Source organism: Callithrix jacchus, chromosome 11 (assembly GCF_049354715.1).
Source record: "Callithrix jacchus isolate 240 chromosome 11, calJac240_pri, whole genome shotgun sequence".
Lineage (NCBI taxonomy): Eukaryota > Metazoa > Chordata > Mammalia > Primates > Cebidae > Callithrix > Callithrix jacchus.
Window position 1 is genome coordinate 68,406,387 of NC_133512.1, and position 17,884 is coordinate 68,424,270.

General features: G+C 38.3%; 1 long non-coding RNA gene across 2 annotated transcripts in view; it reads right to left on the reverse strand.

The window, feature by feature from the left end:
• The window catches only part of LOC128928423 (uncharacterized), a 170,691-nt gene that overhangs the window by 31,409 nt on the left and 121,398 nt on the right, over nucleotides 1-17,884 (reverse strand). The window lies entirely within an intron of this gene.

The following is a 17,884-nucleotide window of genomic DNA, read 5'->3' on the forward strand; positions in this document are numbered from 1 at the left end:
ACTGGTCTAAGAGATGCCCAGAAAGCTGGTAAAACATTATTTCTGGGTATGTTTGTGAAGGTGTTTCTAGAATAGACTAGCATTTGAATCCATAGGTTGATGTGGGTGAGTGTCATCTAATTAATTGAGGGCCTGAGCAGAAAAAAAGGTAGGGAAAAGCCAAATCTTGCTCTGTTCTTGAGCTGGGACATCCATCTTCTCCTGATCTTGGACATCAGATCTCCTGTTTCTCAGACTCTGAGACTTAAACCAGCAGATTTTCACCCCACTGCCCTCAACCCTGCTTCTCCTGCCATTGGTCGGGGACTGACTTATACCACTAGTTTTCCTAGTTCTCCAGCTTACTGGCAGCAGACGGTGGAACTTCTCAGCCTCTCATAATTATGTAAGCCAATTCTCATCCTATCTATCTACCTACCTATCTTCTATTGGTTCTTTTTCTCTGTAAAATTCTGAATAATACAAAGAGGCTTCCATCAGTTTTTTGGAAAGGAAAGCCTGAAAGGACATTTTCATTTAATTCATGAAGTTGACTTCAAATACACAAAATTGGACATTCGTGATCACTGTCATCATTGTTCCTTTATGGCCTGCTTTCACTAGGTAAGTCATTTTAAACAATATAATTAGCAGCTACCACAAAAAATAACACCCAAGATCTTGAACCTGAGTTAAAACAATGGTAAACAGCAATGCACTTGTCAAAATGAAGAAATTACAGTGAAATGACCGATAGTAACACCCAGAAATATGCATGGGATCCAGCAACATGCTATTCAGTGTTGTTAATGTCTGTTTTTCTTTTTCTTTTTTTTTTTTTAAGACGGAGTGTCCCTCACCTGCCCAGGCTGGAGTGCAGTGGCACCATCTTGGCTCACTGCAACCACCACCTCCTGGGTTCATGCGATTCTCTCGTCTCAGCCTCCCTGAGTAGCTGGGATTACATGCACCCACCATCATGCTGGACTAATTTTTGTATTTTTAGTAGAGACAGGGTTTTACCATGTTGGTGAGGCTGGTCTTAAACTCCTGGCCTCCCAAAGTGCTAGGATTACAGGCATGAACTACTGTGCCTGGTTTCAGTGTTATTTTTTTTTAATGACTTAATTAAAGGGGAAGATTAGGCTAATAATTTGAGTACCAAAAGATCACAAACATCATTATATCCACTTTGTAAAGTTATGAAAATAAAACAAAGCAAGAGAATATTGAATACTAGTTTCAGGATGGTTATCTTGAATGATGGCATCATCGTTAAATTTGTACAAATGTATGCAGTATATGTGCAATTTTGTTACATGCACACATTGCATACTAGTCAAGTCAAGGATTTTAGGGAATAATAATGATATCTTGGAGGCAGGTGAAGAATGGAACAATGGGGGCAGGGAAAACCTCATAATTAGGCATACATTATTTTTAAACTTCTTTCTTTTTTTGTTTTTTACCTTTTAGGTTCAGGGTGTATGAGCAAATTTGTTACAATAGGTAAACTGTGTCATGGGGGTTTGGTGTGCAGATAATTTTGTCACCTAGGTATATAAGCAGAGTACCTGTTAGCTATTTTTTGTCTGACCTTCTCCCTCCTCCTACACTCCATCCTGAAATAAGCCCCAGTGTCTGTTCTTCTAGTATTCTTGTATACTCATTGTTCAGTTTCCACTCATAAGTGATGACATGTATTACTTGGTTTTCTGTTCCTGTGTTAGTTTGCTTAGCATGATGGTCTCCAGCTCTATCTATGGTGCTGCAAAGGATATAATCTCATTCTTTTTATAGCTGCATAGTATTCTATGGTATATATGTACCACATTTATTTATCCAGTCTGCCACTGAAGGTCATTTAGGTTGATTCCATTGTCTTTGTTATTGTGATTAGTGCAGCAATTAACCTATGTGTGTATGTGTCTTTATGGTGGAATAATTTATATTATTTTGGATATTTACCTAGTAATGGGATTGCTGGGTCAAATGGTAATTCTATTTTAACTTCTTGGAGAAATTGTACCACTTCTTTCTGTAATGGCTGAACTAATTTACACTCCTACCAGCAGTATATGTGTTCCCTTTTCTCAGCAACCTCCTCAGCATCTGTTTTTATTTGACTTTTAATAAGAGCCATTCTGACTGGTGTGATATGATATCTCATTGTGGTTTTCATTTGCATTCCTCTAATAATCAGTGATGTTGAGCATTTTTTCAGTGTTTGTTGGCTGCTTGTATGTCTTCTTTTGAGAAGTGTTTATCCATGTCCTTTGTGCACGTTGTTATTTTTTTTATTGCATTTTAGGTTTTGGGGTACATGTGCAGAACATGCAAGATAGTTGCATAGGTACACACATGGCAGTGTGATTTGCTGCCTTCCTCCCCTTCACACTCATCTGGCATTTCTCCCCATGCTATCCCTCCCCAGCTCCCTCCTCCGCTGTCTCTCCCCTATTCCCCCCGATAGACCCCAGTGTGTGGTGCTCCCCTCCCTGTGTCCATGTGTTCTCATTGCTCATCACCCACCTATGAGTGAGAACATGCAGTATTTCATTTTCTGTTCTTGTGTCAGTTTGCTGAGAATGATGTTCTCCAGGTTCATCCATGTCCCTACAAATGACACAAACTCATCGTTTTTGATTGCTGCATAATATTCCATGGTGTATATGTGCCACATTTTCCCAATCCAGTCTATCATTGATGGGCATTTGGGTTGGTTTCAGGTCTTTGCTATTGTAAGGAGTGCTGCAATGAACATTCGTTTGCATGTGTCCTTACAGTAGAATGATTTATAGTCCTTTGGATATATACCCAGTAATGGGATTGCTGGGTCAAATGGAATTTCTATTTCTAGGTCCTTGAGGAATCGCCACACTGTCTTCCACAGTGGTTGAACTAATTTATACTCCCACCAGCAGTATAAAAGTGTTCCTATTTCTCCACATCCTCTGCAGCAACTGTTGTCTCCAGATCTTTTAATGATCGCCATTCTAACTGGTGTGAGATGGTATCTCAATGTGGTTTTGATTTGCATTTCTCTAATGGCCAGTGATGATGAGCCATTTTTCATATGTTTGTTGGCCTCATGTATGTCTTCTTTTGTAAAGTGTCTGTTCATATCCTTTGCCCATTTTTGAATGGGCTTGTTTTTTTCTTGTAAATCTGTTTTAGTCCTTTGTAAATTCTGGATATCAGCCCTTCGTCAGATGGGTAAACTGCAAAAATTTTTTCCCATTCTGTTGGTTGCCGATTCTCTCTAGTGACTGTTTCTTTTGCTGTGCAGAAGCTGTGGAGTTTGATTAGGTCCCATTTGTCTATTTTGGCTTTTGTTGCCAATGCTTTTGGTGTTTTGGTCATGAAGTCCTTGCCTACTCCTATGTCCTGAATGGTTTTGCCTAGATTTTCTTCTAGGGTTTTTATGGTGCCAGGTCTTATGTTTAAGTCTTTAATTCATCTCGAGTCAATCTTAGTGTAAGAAGTGTCAGGAAGGGGTCTAGTGTCTGCTTTCTGCACATGGCTAGCCAGTTTTCCCAACACCATTTATTAAACAGGGAATCCTTTCCCCATTGCTTTTGTCAGGTTTATCAAAGATTGTATGGTAGTAGATATGTTGTGTTGCCTCCAGTGCCTCTGTTCTGTTCCATTGGTCTATAGCTCTGTTTTGGTACCAGTACCATGCTGTTTTGATTACTGTAGCCTTGTAGTATAGTTTGAAGTCTGGTAGTGTGATGCCTCCTGCTGTGTTCTTTTTGCTTAGAATTGACTTGGCTATGCGGACTCTCTTTTAGATCCATATAAAGTTTAAGGTAGTTTTTTCCAGTTCTGTGAAGAAGGTCATTCATTACTTGATGGGGATAGTGTTGAGTCTTTAAATTACTTTGGGCAGTATGGCCATTTTCACAATATTGATTCTTCCTAACCATGAACATGGAATGTTTCTCCATCTGTTTGTGTCCTCTCTTATTTCATTGAGCAGTGGTTTGTAGTTCTCATTGAAGAGGTCCTTTACATTCCTTGTTAGTTGTATTCCTAGGTATTTTATTCTCTTTGTAGCAGTTGTGAATGGCAGTTCATTCTTGATTTGGTTCTCTTTAAGTCTGTTATTGGTGTATAGGAATGCTTGTGATTTTTGCACATTGATTTTTGTATCCTAAGATTTTGCTGAAGTTGCTTACCAGTTTCAGGAGTTTTTGGGCTGAGACGATGGGGGTCTTCTAGATATACTATCATGTCATCTGCAAATAGAGACAATTTGGCTTCCTCCTTTCCTATTTGAATACCCTTTATTTCTTTTTCTTGCCTGATTGCTCTGGCTAGAACTCCCAGTACTATATTGAATAGGAGTGGTGAGAGAGGGCATTCTTGTCTAGTGCCAGATTTCAAAGGGAATGTTTCCAGTTTTTGCCCATTCAGTATGATATTGGCTGTTGGTTTTGATAAATAGCTTTTATTATTTTGTGATACGTTCCATCAATACCGAGTTTATTGAGGGTTTTTAGCATAAAGGTCTGTAGAATTTTGTCAAATGCTTTCTCTGCGTCAATTGAGATAATCATGTGGTTTTTGTTTTTGGTTCTGTTTATGTGGTGAATTATGTTTATAGACTTGTGTATGTTGAACCAGCCTTGCATCCCCAGGATGAATCCTACTTGATCATGGTGGATAAGCTTTTTGATGTGCTGTTGCAATCGGCTTGCCAGTATTTTATTGAAGATTTTTGCATCTATGTTCATCATGGATATTGGCCTGAAGTTTTCTTGTTGGGTCTCTGCCGGGTTTTGGTATCAGGATGATATTGGTCTCATAAAATGATTTGGGAAGGATTTCCTCTTTTTGGATTATTTGGAATAGTTTCAGAAGGAATGATAACAGTTCCTCTTTGTGTGTCTGGTAGAATTTGGCTGTGAACCCATCTGGACCAGGGCTTTTTTTGTGTTGTAGGCTCTTAATTGCTTCCTCAACTTCAGACCTTGTTATTGGTCTATTCGTAGTTTCAGCTTCCTCTTGGTTTAGGCTTGAGAGGACACAAGTGTCCAGGAATTTATCCATTTCTTCCAGGTTTACTAGTTTATGTGCATAGAGTTGTTTGTAATATTCTCTGATGGTGGTTTGAATTTCTGTGGAATCTGTGGTGATTTCCCCTTTATTGTTTTTTAATTGCATCTATTTGGTTATTCACTCTTTTCTTTTTTATCAGTCTGGCTAGGGATCTGTCTATTTTGTTGATTTTTTCAAAAAACCAGCTCTTGGATTCATTGATTTTTTTGAAGGTTTTTTGTGTCTCTATCTCCTTCAGTTCTGCTCTGATCTTAGTTATTTCCTGTCTTCTGCTAGGTTTTGAGTTTTGTTGATCTCGCTCCTCTAGCTCTTACAATTTTGACAATAGGGTGTCAATTTTGGATCTCTCCACTCTTCTCATGTTGGTGCTTATTGCTATATATTTTCCTCTAGAGACTGCTTTAAATGTGTCCCAGAGATTTGGTATGTTGTGTCTTCATTCTCATTGGTTTCAAAGAACTTCTTTATTTCTGCCTTCATTTCATTGTTTATCCAGTCAACATTCAAGAGCCAGTTGTTGAGTTTCCATGAAGCGGTGCGGTTCTGAGTTAGTTTCTGAATTCTGAGTTCTAACTTGATTGTACTATGGTCTGGAGACTGTTTATTATGATTTCCTTTCTTTCACATTTGCTGAGGAGTGCTTTACTTCCAATTATGTGGTCAATTTTAGAGTAGGTGTGATGTGGTGCTCAGAAGAATGTATATTCTGTGGATTTGGGTTGGAGAGTTCTGTAAATGTCTATCAGGTGTGCTTGTTCCAGGTTTGAGTTCAAGCCCTGGACATCCTTGTTAATTTTCTGTCTGGTTGATCTGTCTAATATTGACAGTGGAGTGTTAAAGTCTCCCACTATTATTGTGTGGGAGTCTTAAGTCTCTTTGTAATTCAATAAGAACTTGCCTTATATATCTGGGTGCTCCTGTATTGGGTCCATATATATTTAAGATCATGAGCTCTTTTTGTTGTATCGATCCTTTTACCATTATGTAATGTCCTTCTTTGTCTCTTTTGATCTGTGTTGCTTTTAAGTCTATTTTATCAGAGATGACAATTGCAACTCCATTTTTTTACTCTCCATTTGCTTGGAAAATCTTCCTCCATCTGTTTATTTTGAGCCTTTGTGTATCCTTGCATGTGAGATGGATTTCCTGGATACAGCACACCGATGGGTTTTGGCTTTTCATCCAATTTGCCAGTCTGTGTCTTTTGATTGGTTCATTTAGCCCATTTACATTTAGGGTTAATATTGTTATGTGTGAATTTGATCCTGCCATTTTGATGCTAGATGGCTGTTTTGCCCATTAGTTGATGCAGATTCTTCATTTTGTTGATGCTCTCTAGCATTTTGGTTTTTTTTTTTTTGGAATGGCTGGTACTGGTTGTTCCTTTCTATGTGTAGTGTCTCTTTCAGGAGCTCTTGTAAAGCAGGCCTAGTGGTGACAAAATCTCTGAGTCCTTGAGTGTTCATAAAGTATTTTATTTTTCCTTCACTTATGAAGCTCAGTTTGGCTGGATATGAAATTCTGGGTTGAAAGTTCTGTTCTTTAAGGATGTTTAATACTGGTCCCCACTCTCTTCTGGCTTGTAGGGTTTCTGCTGTGCGTCCGATGGGCTTCCCTTTGTGGGTGACCCGACTTTTCTCTCTGGCTGCCCTTAGCATTTTCTCCTTCATTTCAACTCTGGCGAATCTGACGATTATGTGCCTTGGTGTTGCTCTTCTTGTGGAATATCTTTGTGGTGTTCTCAGTATTTCCTGGACTTGAATATTGGCCTGCCTTGCTAGGTTGGGGAAATTTTCCTGGATAATATCCTGAAGAGTATTTCCCAGCTTGGATTCATTCTCTTCGTCACATTCAGGTACACCTATCAAATATAGATTAGGTCCCTTCACATAGTCCCACATTTCTTGGAGACTTTGTTCATTTCTTTTTGTGTTTTTCTCTAATCTTGCCTTCTCATTTTATTTCATTGAGTTGATCTTCGACCTCTGATATCCTTTCTTCTGCTTGGTCAATTCGGCTGTTGAGACTTGTGCATGCTTCGTGAAGTTCTCGTGTTGTGTTTTTCAACTCCATCAATTCACTCATATTCCTCTCTAAGTTGTCCATTCTTGTTATCATTTCCTCAAATCTTTTTTCAAGGTTCATAGTTTCTTTGCATTGAGTTAGAATGTGTTCTTTTGGCTCATGGAAGTTTCTCATTACCCACCTTCTGAAATCTGATTCTGTCATTTCATCACACTCATTGTCCGTCCAGCTTTGTACCCTTGCTGGTGAGGGGTTATGGTCTCTTGTAGGAGGCGAGGTGTTCCAGTTTTGGGTGTTTTCCTCCTTTTTGTGCTGGTTTCTTCCCATCTTTGCGGATTTATCTACCTGTCGTTTGAGTAGTTGCTGATTTTTCGATTGTGTCTCTGAGTGGGCATCCAGATTGTTGATGATGAAGTATTTCTGTTTCTTAGTTTTCCTTCTAACAGTCTAGCCTCTCTGCTGTAGGACTGCTGAGGTCCACTCCAGGCCCTGCTTGCTTGGGGAACACCTGTAGCAGCTGCAGAACAGTGAGGGTTGCTACTAGTTTCTTCTTCTGCTATCTTTGTCCCAGAATGATGCCTGCCAAATGTCAGTCTGATCAGTCCTTTGTGAGGTGACTCTTTGGATATACAGGGGTCAGGGGGCTGCTTGAGGAGGCAGTCTGTAATTTATAGGAGCTCAAGTGCTGAGCTGTGAGCTCCGTTGTTCATTCAGGGCTGCTAGGCAGGTACGTTTAAGTCTGCTGCAGCAGAACTCATAAAGCCCCATTTTTTCCTCAGGTGCTCTGTCCTGGGGAGTTAGGGCTTTATTTATGAGTGTCCATTGCACTGTCCCGCCCAGCAAGGAGGCAGTCTAGTCACTGACTGCTTGCAGAGGCTATGCTGAGCTGCTCTGGGCTCTGCCCTACTGCTGTGGGTTCCGCGCTGTTGCCATGGGCTCTGCCCTGCTGCCGTGGGCTCTGCCCTGCTGCCATGTATAATTCCCTGTAGTCCTGTGTATATGGGTGTGGTTAGAACTGCTGTGGCAATGGTGGCCCACCTCTGTAATGGCAGACTGTCTCTGTTATGGTGGGTTGCCTCGGCAATGGTGGGTTGCCTCAGCAATGGCAGGCTGCATCAGCAATGGCAGAGTACCTCTGTAGGGGTGGAGTGTCTCAGTAATGGCGGACAACCCTCCCCCACTGAGCTGCACTGTCCTGGGTTCAGCTGTGCTTGCCATGAAACTCTCAACCCCGAGCATTTCCAATTGCTGTTTTGTTTGTTTTTTGTGGGGGTGGGACCCACCAAGCCTGACACCTGGTTCCCTGCCTCAGAGCCCTTCTTTTTTTTTTTAAGTTGAAGGGTTGACTCTCTCCCCAGTGTTCCAGTTGCCTGCTGAAAGGGCACCGGTATCTGTGTGATTTCCCGTTAGGCAACCCACTGTGCCGGCTGCAACATTGTTACCCAGGACTCTCCTGGCCTGGCTTACTGTTTAAGTCCCATTTAATCAGATGAATGTGCTAATCTGCCCTCCCAAATCTCAAATTGCCAGTTTAACAGGGCAACTAGACCAGTGTATTTTGTACTAAGTGCTGCTGTGGTGCAGCACCGGCCCAAACAGCCATGCCAGCCCAAACAGCCATGCTGGCAGCCCATAGGGCTCCTACACCTGGGAATCTCCTGGTCTGTGGGCAATAAAGATTCATCTGGAAATGTGGCGTCCACTCACCCTCTGCGCTTTCACTGGGAGCTGCAGTCCTGAGTTGCTCCTATAGTGCCATCTTCTCCTCTCTCTCCCGTTAATTTTTTTTGAGACAGAGTCTTGCACTCTTGACCAGGCTTGAGTGCAATGGCACGATCTTGGCTCATGGCAACCTCCACCTCCTGATTTCAAGGGATTCCCCTGCTTCAGCCTCCCAAGTACCTGGGATTATAGGCATCTGCCACCAAGCCCAGCTAATTTTTTATATTTTTAGTAGAGACATAGTTTTGCCATGTTGGCCAGGCTGAGTCACCTGCCTGGCCCCCCAAAGTGCTGGGATTATAGGCATGAACCACTGTGCCCAGCCCTTTGTGTACTTCTTAATAGAGTTGTTTGTCTTTTGCTTATAAATTGATTTAAGTTCCTTACAGGGGCTGGATATTAGACTTTTGTCAGATGCATATTTTGCAAATCTTTTCTCCCATTCTTCAGGCTGCTGTTTACTCTGTTGATAGTTTACTTTGCTATATAGATGATTTTTGGTCTAATTAGATCCCATTAGTCAATTTTTGCTTTTGTTGCAATTGCTTTTGGTGTCTTTGTCGTGAAATATTTGTTCTTTCCTATGTTTACAATAGTATTGCTTAGGTTGTCTTCCAGGGTTTTTATAATAACAGCTTTTACATTTAAGTCTTTAATCCTTCTTGTGTTGATTTTTGATTCAGTCTTCTGCATACGGCTGGCTAGCCAGTTATCCCAGCACCATTTATTCATTACATTAGGGAATCCCCCTGCTTGTTTTTGCTTTCCCAATTGCTTGTTTTTGCCACCTTTATGGAAGCTCAGATGGTTATATGTGTATGTCTTTATTTATGAGCTCTCTATTTTGTTCCATTTGTCTGTGTGTCTATTTTTATATCAGTATCATGCTGTTTTTGTTACTATAGCCCTACAGTATAGTTTCAAGTCAGGTAGTGTGATGCCTCCAACTTTTTTCTTTTGCTTGCAATTGCCTTAGCTATTTGGGCTCTTTTTGGTCCCATATGAATTTTAAAATAGTTATTTTCTAGTTTTGTGAATAATGTCATTGGTAGTTTAATAGGAATGGCACTGAATCTTTAAATATCCTTGGGCAGTATGGACATTTTAATAATATTGATTTTTCCTATCCACGAGCATGGAATGTTTTTTCATTTTTATATCATCTCTGATTTCTTTGAGCAGTGTTTTGTAACCTCTTTATTTTCAACTCAAACAACATTATCTAAAATTTAAATATTACCACACTGCATTCAGCCCTCTGTGGAATTTCTTTTTACTTCGCAGCTCCAAGCAGTTCGGGAGTATAGACATACCATTTATGGGACTGCACACAAAAGTGTCTGCTTCAAACTAGGGAGGTATTAATGTCCCTTTTATAGCCTCTTGATGACAGAAATAACCAGTAATGATGAGATTAATTCATAGCTCCATTATTTCATTTGAGACAGATTGACTGGTTAGAGCAGACATTTTACGGTACCATAGAAGAGTAAACTGCCAATATTTAGATAAAGATTCTCACAAAAATTTGGTAAGCACAGCATATGCCATTTGCCACAATAATATGTAATTAAACTTTCTGAAGGAAAATCTTATTGTGACTTTAAAGAAAAATATAATTAACAAAGATTTTTTTATTCCCACCTTTTCTTTCCAGAGAAAGAAAAGATTATTGAATATTTGATGGATGTCTGTAAAAGTTAAGATTGTTAAATGGATAAGAAGAACCCTGGAACTGATTGCAAATTAATATTCTCTCCCTAAGGTCCAGAATGTTCTATGATCTCTTCCCTCTCCTTGATCTTGGAGTTTTTAGGATTAGACTAATTATTAAATGTCTTTTCAATAAAGCAGGTTAACATTCAGTCAAGATCACATAGTCTGTTTTCTACCTGTTCTTTCCTGCTAAACGAAACCGTGAACCCTGGAAATAACACAGGAAGCAAGCTAGAAAGAGCTATGAAAGATAGTAGAATACATTCTTGTTTGGAACCCCAGGATCTGAGGAACAATATATTGGTATGGCACCTTAATGTCTTCCCACCCAACAGGAGAAGGTAAACCAGACTTTATTTCCTGATCCCCAACCTAGGAACAGAAGGCAGCCCACCTACTCATTTCTCCTCAGGAGAGAACAGGAATCCTGACAATGTCAAGGAAGCCCAACAAAATGGAGGATGAATCAGGATTCTCACCAACAATAAGTAGCTGTTAGAAGTGTTCTCTGAGACTAGATCTTTTACAGGGCGACACCAAGGCAGGTAAAGCTGAACCAGCAAAAGACACCCAACCACTGTAAGTGGCCAGGCCTGGGATAACTTTCAACCTTATAGATCTGAGACTCTCCTCCCCTGCCGAGAGACATTCAGACAGCAGAAGACACTGCAAGGGGAAATTCTCAGTACAACAAGGACATGGCCCAGAAAGTGGTCTATGTCCCCTAAAGGCAAAAGCAATGCTTTTCAACATAAAAAGTGCCTAGTCGAAGAAGCATCTGTATCTATGAAGGCTTGTGACTCTTCTCTTCCACCAGCAAACACTGGGGCAAGTGTGAGTAAGTGGAAAGTCAGATGCAAACAGAGGCATTAGGTTTGGGAGACACTTTGTCCCTGTGGGCTTTAGATCTGCCTCTTTGGGGGCGACACCCAGTGGACTGGTTTGGGAAAATCCTTTTTACCAGGTCAGACAGGATCAAAAGTGAACAGCTGAACTCCCAGTGGCACCAAATATACAAACTAGACTGAAATAACACTGCAAAGCCTCTGGTAATGTAACTAGTCACTAAGAACACAGCTCACAAAAGTGAGCAAAACCCTGTGTTTTAAACCTAAACATGATAGCTGTTGCTGTCAATTTAACTAGGACCCAGAATCTTTTTTTTTTGAAATATAGTCTTGCTCTGTCACCCAGGATGCAGTACAGTGGCACAAGCTCAGCTCACTGCAACCTTTGTCTCCCATGTTCAAATGATTCTCCTGTTTCAGCCTTCTGAGTAGCTAGGACTACAGGTGCCCACACCATGCCCAGCTAATTTTTGTAGTTTTAGTAGAGACAGAGTTTCACCATATTGGTCAGGCTAGACTTGAACTCCTAACCTCAGGTGAGCCCGCCTCATCCTCCCAACGTTCTGGGATTATACGTGTGAGCCATTGTGCCCAGCCCAGAATCTTTTAATATAAGAGACAAAATATTCAAGATACAATAGAAAATCACTGATAATACAAAGAAGTAAGAAAATCACAAATGGAATGAGAAAAAGCAATTAATTGACTTCAGCAATGTGTTGACTCAGATGTTGGAATTGTTTCAGGAGCACTTGAAAACATATCATTAATATACTTCAATGTGTAAATATACATTAAACATCAGAGTATGGGATGCAACTAAAACAGTACATAAAAATAAATTTACATCAGTAAAAGCTATAAATGAGAAAAAGTTTCAAATTAAGAATCTAAATTACTATCTTAAGAAACTAGAAAAACAAAAACAAAATAAAGTAAAAAAAGAAGACTGTCAAGGTTGGTCCCATAGCTAGACCATGTTATGTGCTCATCAACAAAGTATGAGTGATTCAGTTTCACCACATCCTCACCTGCATTTTGTATTTTTATTCTAGCCATTCTGATAAATATGTAGTGATATCTCATTACGGTTTTAATTGGCATCTCCTTAGTGACTAATAAAATGTTGAACATTTCTTCCTATGCTTATTTGCTTAAATGACCACATTTCTTTTATTCTTTAATATATAAATGCTATTTATAGCTAATACTGGCCTGCCATTTGTATTTATCAACCTATTTATCCTTCTTCATTTTACTTTCAACCTGTGTCCTCACATTTTTGCTAGGTAAACAACTTTTTATGTAACTCTTTAGTCTAATTTTTAAACTCAACATTGTGGTCTGTATTTTTTTCATTGGCAGCTGTGTACATTTACATTTATTGTAGTTGTTGATATATCTGAATTTGACTGTTACGATCTTAGCTGTACTTTGTTGATATATCTGAATTTGACTGTTACGATCTTAGCTGTACTTTCTAAAAACATTGTCTATCGTTCCTTTTCTTATTATTTTTTCTTTTTTTGGTACACTAAATTCTTTTCTGCTTTTTGCCTCCACTGGTTTGAAAAAAATGCATTGCATTATTTTCAGTTAGTGGCTACCCTGAAAATTTTTCTTGAACCAGTCAAAATGAATCCATTAAACAGATGAAAACCTTACTCATTTGAACAGGCAAAATTTAATATAAATAATTATACTAAAAAGTACAAGTTAAGATTATATAAGTCAATTCAAATATATCGACAATCACAATGAATGTAAATGAATGCCACTTCCTTAAAAATGCAGACCATAAAATAATATACAGTTAAAAATTCAATATAAAGATGTTTTAACTAATAAATGGTAGTTAATTAAAAAGGTGCTAAAAGAAAACACTAAGTGTTCCAAAAATAGCAATTATAAAAGAATGGCTACTAACTCTAGGATCAGGAAGAAAGGATAATGAAAGTACTAAGGTATTAAAAGAGGACCTCCCTTTCTAAGGCTGAGAATATTACCTCTGGAGGAGGGTGTGGCTACTACAAGAACATGTAGCCTGTATATGGTAAAGAAAACTACCAGCAGGCTCTGGCCCAAACTGGTCTTTAGAAACAGAGAGAGTATCCTGAAGGTACAGCTGGCATTGCCAGGAAAGTAGTTCCCTGATGGGAAAGCAGTCCACCAATGCTGCCCTGAGAATAGGCCCAAGGTGTAGGTGGAATTACCAGTGGAAGTCATTTCCTAGAGTTACTTGGAAGCTGCTAGGTGGGGAATGTGAACTGATAGTGGGTAGAACACCGTCTGAGGTTTACTGGAATCCCATAACAAAAAATATATCTATATTATAATTATAATAAATGGAGGATTGAAACTTGGAAGACAGGCATTCTTCTGAGGGTATTGCTTGGCACTGTAACTCCAGAACTCGCTATTCACAAAGCCTAGAACTATATCAGTTAGCAAAGGGAAATGTTCAAAAGTTAGAGTGCTCCAACTTCACAAGCAGGACAAAAAGAGTGGTTTGAAGCTGAAAGACAATAATTGGAAAACTGGCATAAAAGGTAACAAACACTACTATTAACTATTGAACGCTTTTCCCAGTCAACTTCAAAATCTTATTAATACTTAAATTACCTTTGTCTCTTTGATATACATATGATTAATATGTATTTCAGTGTTTGTATTTTTAATAACACTATTTACTTATTTTTATTATCATTGATTTTAAATAGAAATGGAAAATTGTATGTTTAGGTGTACCAACACATTGCCCCATTTCTTTGCTTTTCAGTCTTTCTTCAAGTTCAGACATTCCTTCTGTCATGATTTTTTCTTTTCTTCAAATAAATATTTATAAATGTCTTTAGAATGTAGGAATAGTAATGATAAACTCTTTCTTCATTTAATATTTTATTTTAAATATTCTTGGAAGATAATTAATGAAAATTAATAGCAGTGATCATTGAGAAGTCTGTAAATACTACTTCTGTTAATATCTTTTATTCTTTAGTTTTAGTTGTATGATGTGTCCTGATATAGATTCCATGTTAGATATACTGCTTAAACTACATTCTGCTTTCTATATCTATGGATTTATCTGTTCTTGAAACTATATGGTCACCATGCTCTCAAATGGTGCATATTTCCCTTCCTTTTTATTCTCAAGAACTTGGATACCAGTTAGATATGAGACACTCTCATTTTATTCTCCATTTCTCTTCATCATCCCTCTTTTTAGTTGTATTTCCTTTGTACTGCATTCTGTACAGTTTCTTTACATTTACATCCAATGTCCTGATTATTTCATTGACTATGTTTTGTTTACTGTTAACTTATTCATTGTTTTAAACCATATTTTTAATTTCTATAAGTTACATTTAATTCTTTTTATATATGCTTGGATCATTTTTTATAGTCTCTCCTTTTTCCTGATAGTCTGTTTTGTTTTTTAATCATTTTATATTTGTCTCCTAATAATTTAAATATATGGGCCGGGCATGGTGGCTGACGCCTGTAATCCCAGCACTTTGGGAGCCTGAGGCGGGCGGATCACTAGGTCAGGAGATGGAGACGACCCTGGCCAACATGATGTCTCTACAAAAATACAAAAAAAAAAAAAAAAAAAAAAATTATCGGGCTTGGTGGCATGTGCCTGTAGTTCCAGCTACTCAGGAGGCTGCGGCAAGGGATTCGCTTGAACCCAGCAGGCAGAGGTTGCAGCGAGCCGAAATTCCACCACTACACTCCAGCCTGGTGACAGAGACTCCGTCTCCAAAAAAAAAAAAAAAAAAAAGAAAGAAAGAAAGAAAGAAACCGGGTGAGTTGGCTCACTACTATAATCCCAACACTTTGGGAGGCCAAGGAAAGTGGACCACGAGGTCAGGGTATCGACACCATCCTGGCCTACATGATGAAACTCCGTCTGTAATAAAATACAAAAATTAGCCAGGTTGGTGGCACATGCCTATAATTTCAGATACTCGGGAGGCTGAGGCAGGAGAATCCTTTGAACCAGGGAGTCAGAGGTTGCATGAGCTGAGATCATGCCACTGCACTCCAGCCTGGTGACAGAGGGAGATTCCAGAGGAGGAGGAGGGAGAAGAGGAAAAGGAGGAGGAGGAGGAAGAGGTGGAGGAGGAGGAGGAGGAAGAGGTGGAGGAGGAGGAGGAGGAAGAGGTGGAGGAGGAGGAGGAGGAAGAGGTGGAGGAGGAGGAGGAGGAGGAGGAGGAGGAGGAGGAGGAGGAGGAGGAGGAAAAAATTCAAACATATGAAGCACCAGAGGCCTAAATTCCTATTGATTGTATTAGCAAATGCTCATTTAATGGGTCAGTTTCCTCTATGAGATCTCTGGTTTTGTTTCATATATGAGAGATCTAAATTTAATTAATCCTGGAGTGAAAGTTGAGGATGGCTTCTTCCAAAAAGAATTTACTTTTTGCTTGTGTTTTGAGACAGGGCTAGCTACCCATTAAAAACTACTGTAATCTTGAAGCAGCCTTCTGTACCTCGATTTCAGCTCCCTTATCTCCTGCTATTTCAAATATGAACCTCAGGATCAAAGTGCTGATAAAGGCACTGACCAGCTTTATCATTTGCTTTCAAATTTTAGTTGCAATTTCTCTCTCTCTCTTTTTTTAAAAAATTTCTCCTGACCATCAAATATCAATTCTATAGATCAGATGGTATGCATTAATCCATAATATTGTATCTAAACCTCTTTATGTATATCAGTATAGCCCTTCAGAGCTACTGATCTGATTACTATTAAAGCCAAATTTTCAGACTTTTTGATTACTTTAACTCGGTATATGCTGTTGATAGTACTACAGCCTGCTGTTTGGAAATCACTGGTGCACACAGTTAATGCACCTAAGAATATTTTAGAGTAAAAGTTATGTAATTTGATCACAAATTTTAAGGAATTATCCCTCGCTTTTCTTAACATTTTATCTGATGAACATCATCATTTTTTTCTGATTTTCCATTTGAGATTTTATAAGATTGTTTAAAAATATTGATATATAAAATTTAAGGAGATGTTTCAGTGCATGTTCCAGATGATTTGTTTTAATTGCTACCTAAACATTTTCTCCATGTAGATAAAAAATTTAGTTCTCATTAACTTAGTAAAAATGAGAACCTGAGTCCAAGAGCTACATTTATGGGGACAATAAATCATTGACATTAGAGCTCTACTGAAATTTCATGTAAACTAAATGAAATGTATCATATGAATAGTAGTACTGCTAGTATAGCTCTTGTTGATTTAGATTAGTCCAAAAAATTGAATCATGAATTGTATCATATAATGTATCATAAATAATCCATCATAATCATGTTAGAAAAATTAAGCCATTAAGCACTCACAAAATATAGTTTACACCGAAAAATCTGTCACTTTACACAAGGCAAATACAAAGTTTATATAAAAAATAGAAATACCTGAACCTAAACCTAATTGGGGAATTGGAACATTTTAGGAATCTATAACTATCATTTTGCATCTTGAACTCTACAGCAAAGACTTGGAATTTTCCATCAAATCCTCAAACATATTTTCTAGTATGTATCCAACAATTCATTGAAGCAGTGATCTTACACATCCTGCACATCACAGTCAGATGAGTGGCTTGCTCAAAATAGAAATTCTTGGAACCCATCATAGGCCTACAAAATTAGAATCCTTGGAAAACTGGGTACTTTTAATTTTTAAGACTTTAAGATAATTCCAGAACAAACAATTCAAAAACAGTAGGCTAGATAATCTCTGACTTAATTCCTATACTCAAATTATGTGAAAAAAAATTGAATCTTACATTAACCAACAAATGGACACACATTTATTTAGTAAAATTAAAATGGAAACCTAATTACTGAAAGGATTTGAGAGTTTCTCATCTGGCCATTTATAATGGCAAAAGAGAAAAGAATGATCAATCATAATTTTTTTCTGGCTTAAGATGAATTTCCATACTGTATTTATCCCCTACTTCCTGTAAGAATTCTTTTTTAACTGCTATCTCTTTCTGTGTTCTAAAAACCTGTAACAGTCTCAGGTGATTGATTTAGCATACAGAATTTTTAAAAGATTTAATATATAAATGTTTTATCTCACAACAATAACGTTCGTTTTTTTGGAGTTAGGCATATTGCCATATGGTATAGTTTTCCCACAATTTCTAGAACAGTATTTAAAAAGTACACAAACTCATTATTAATGTACAATAGTTTTATATTATGGATTATATGTACAATTACTTCCAAATGTAATACTGAAAATATATTTAAATACGATTCTTTTTTTTAGCAGACAGCATGCTGCATTTACAAACAAAAACTATCACACTACTATTGGCCCAGTTTAGGAACTTGGGAATCCACTGGTTTGATTGATTGTGCACCACTGTACCAGAAATGCCTTCTGGGATCTCCTTTCTTTCCAAGTCACAGCTTGTGTTCTTTTCCAGAAATCATAGCTATTCTCATTTATAGGTATAAAAAATGTACTATATTGTTCCCCATTTGTTTTGAAAAAAGAAAAG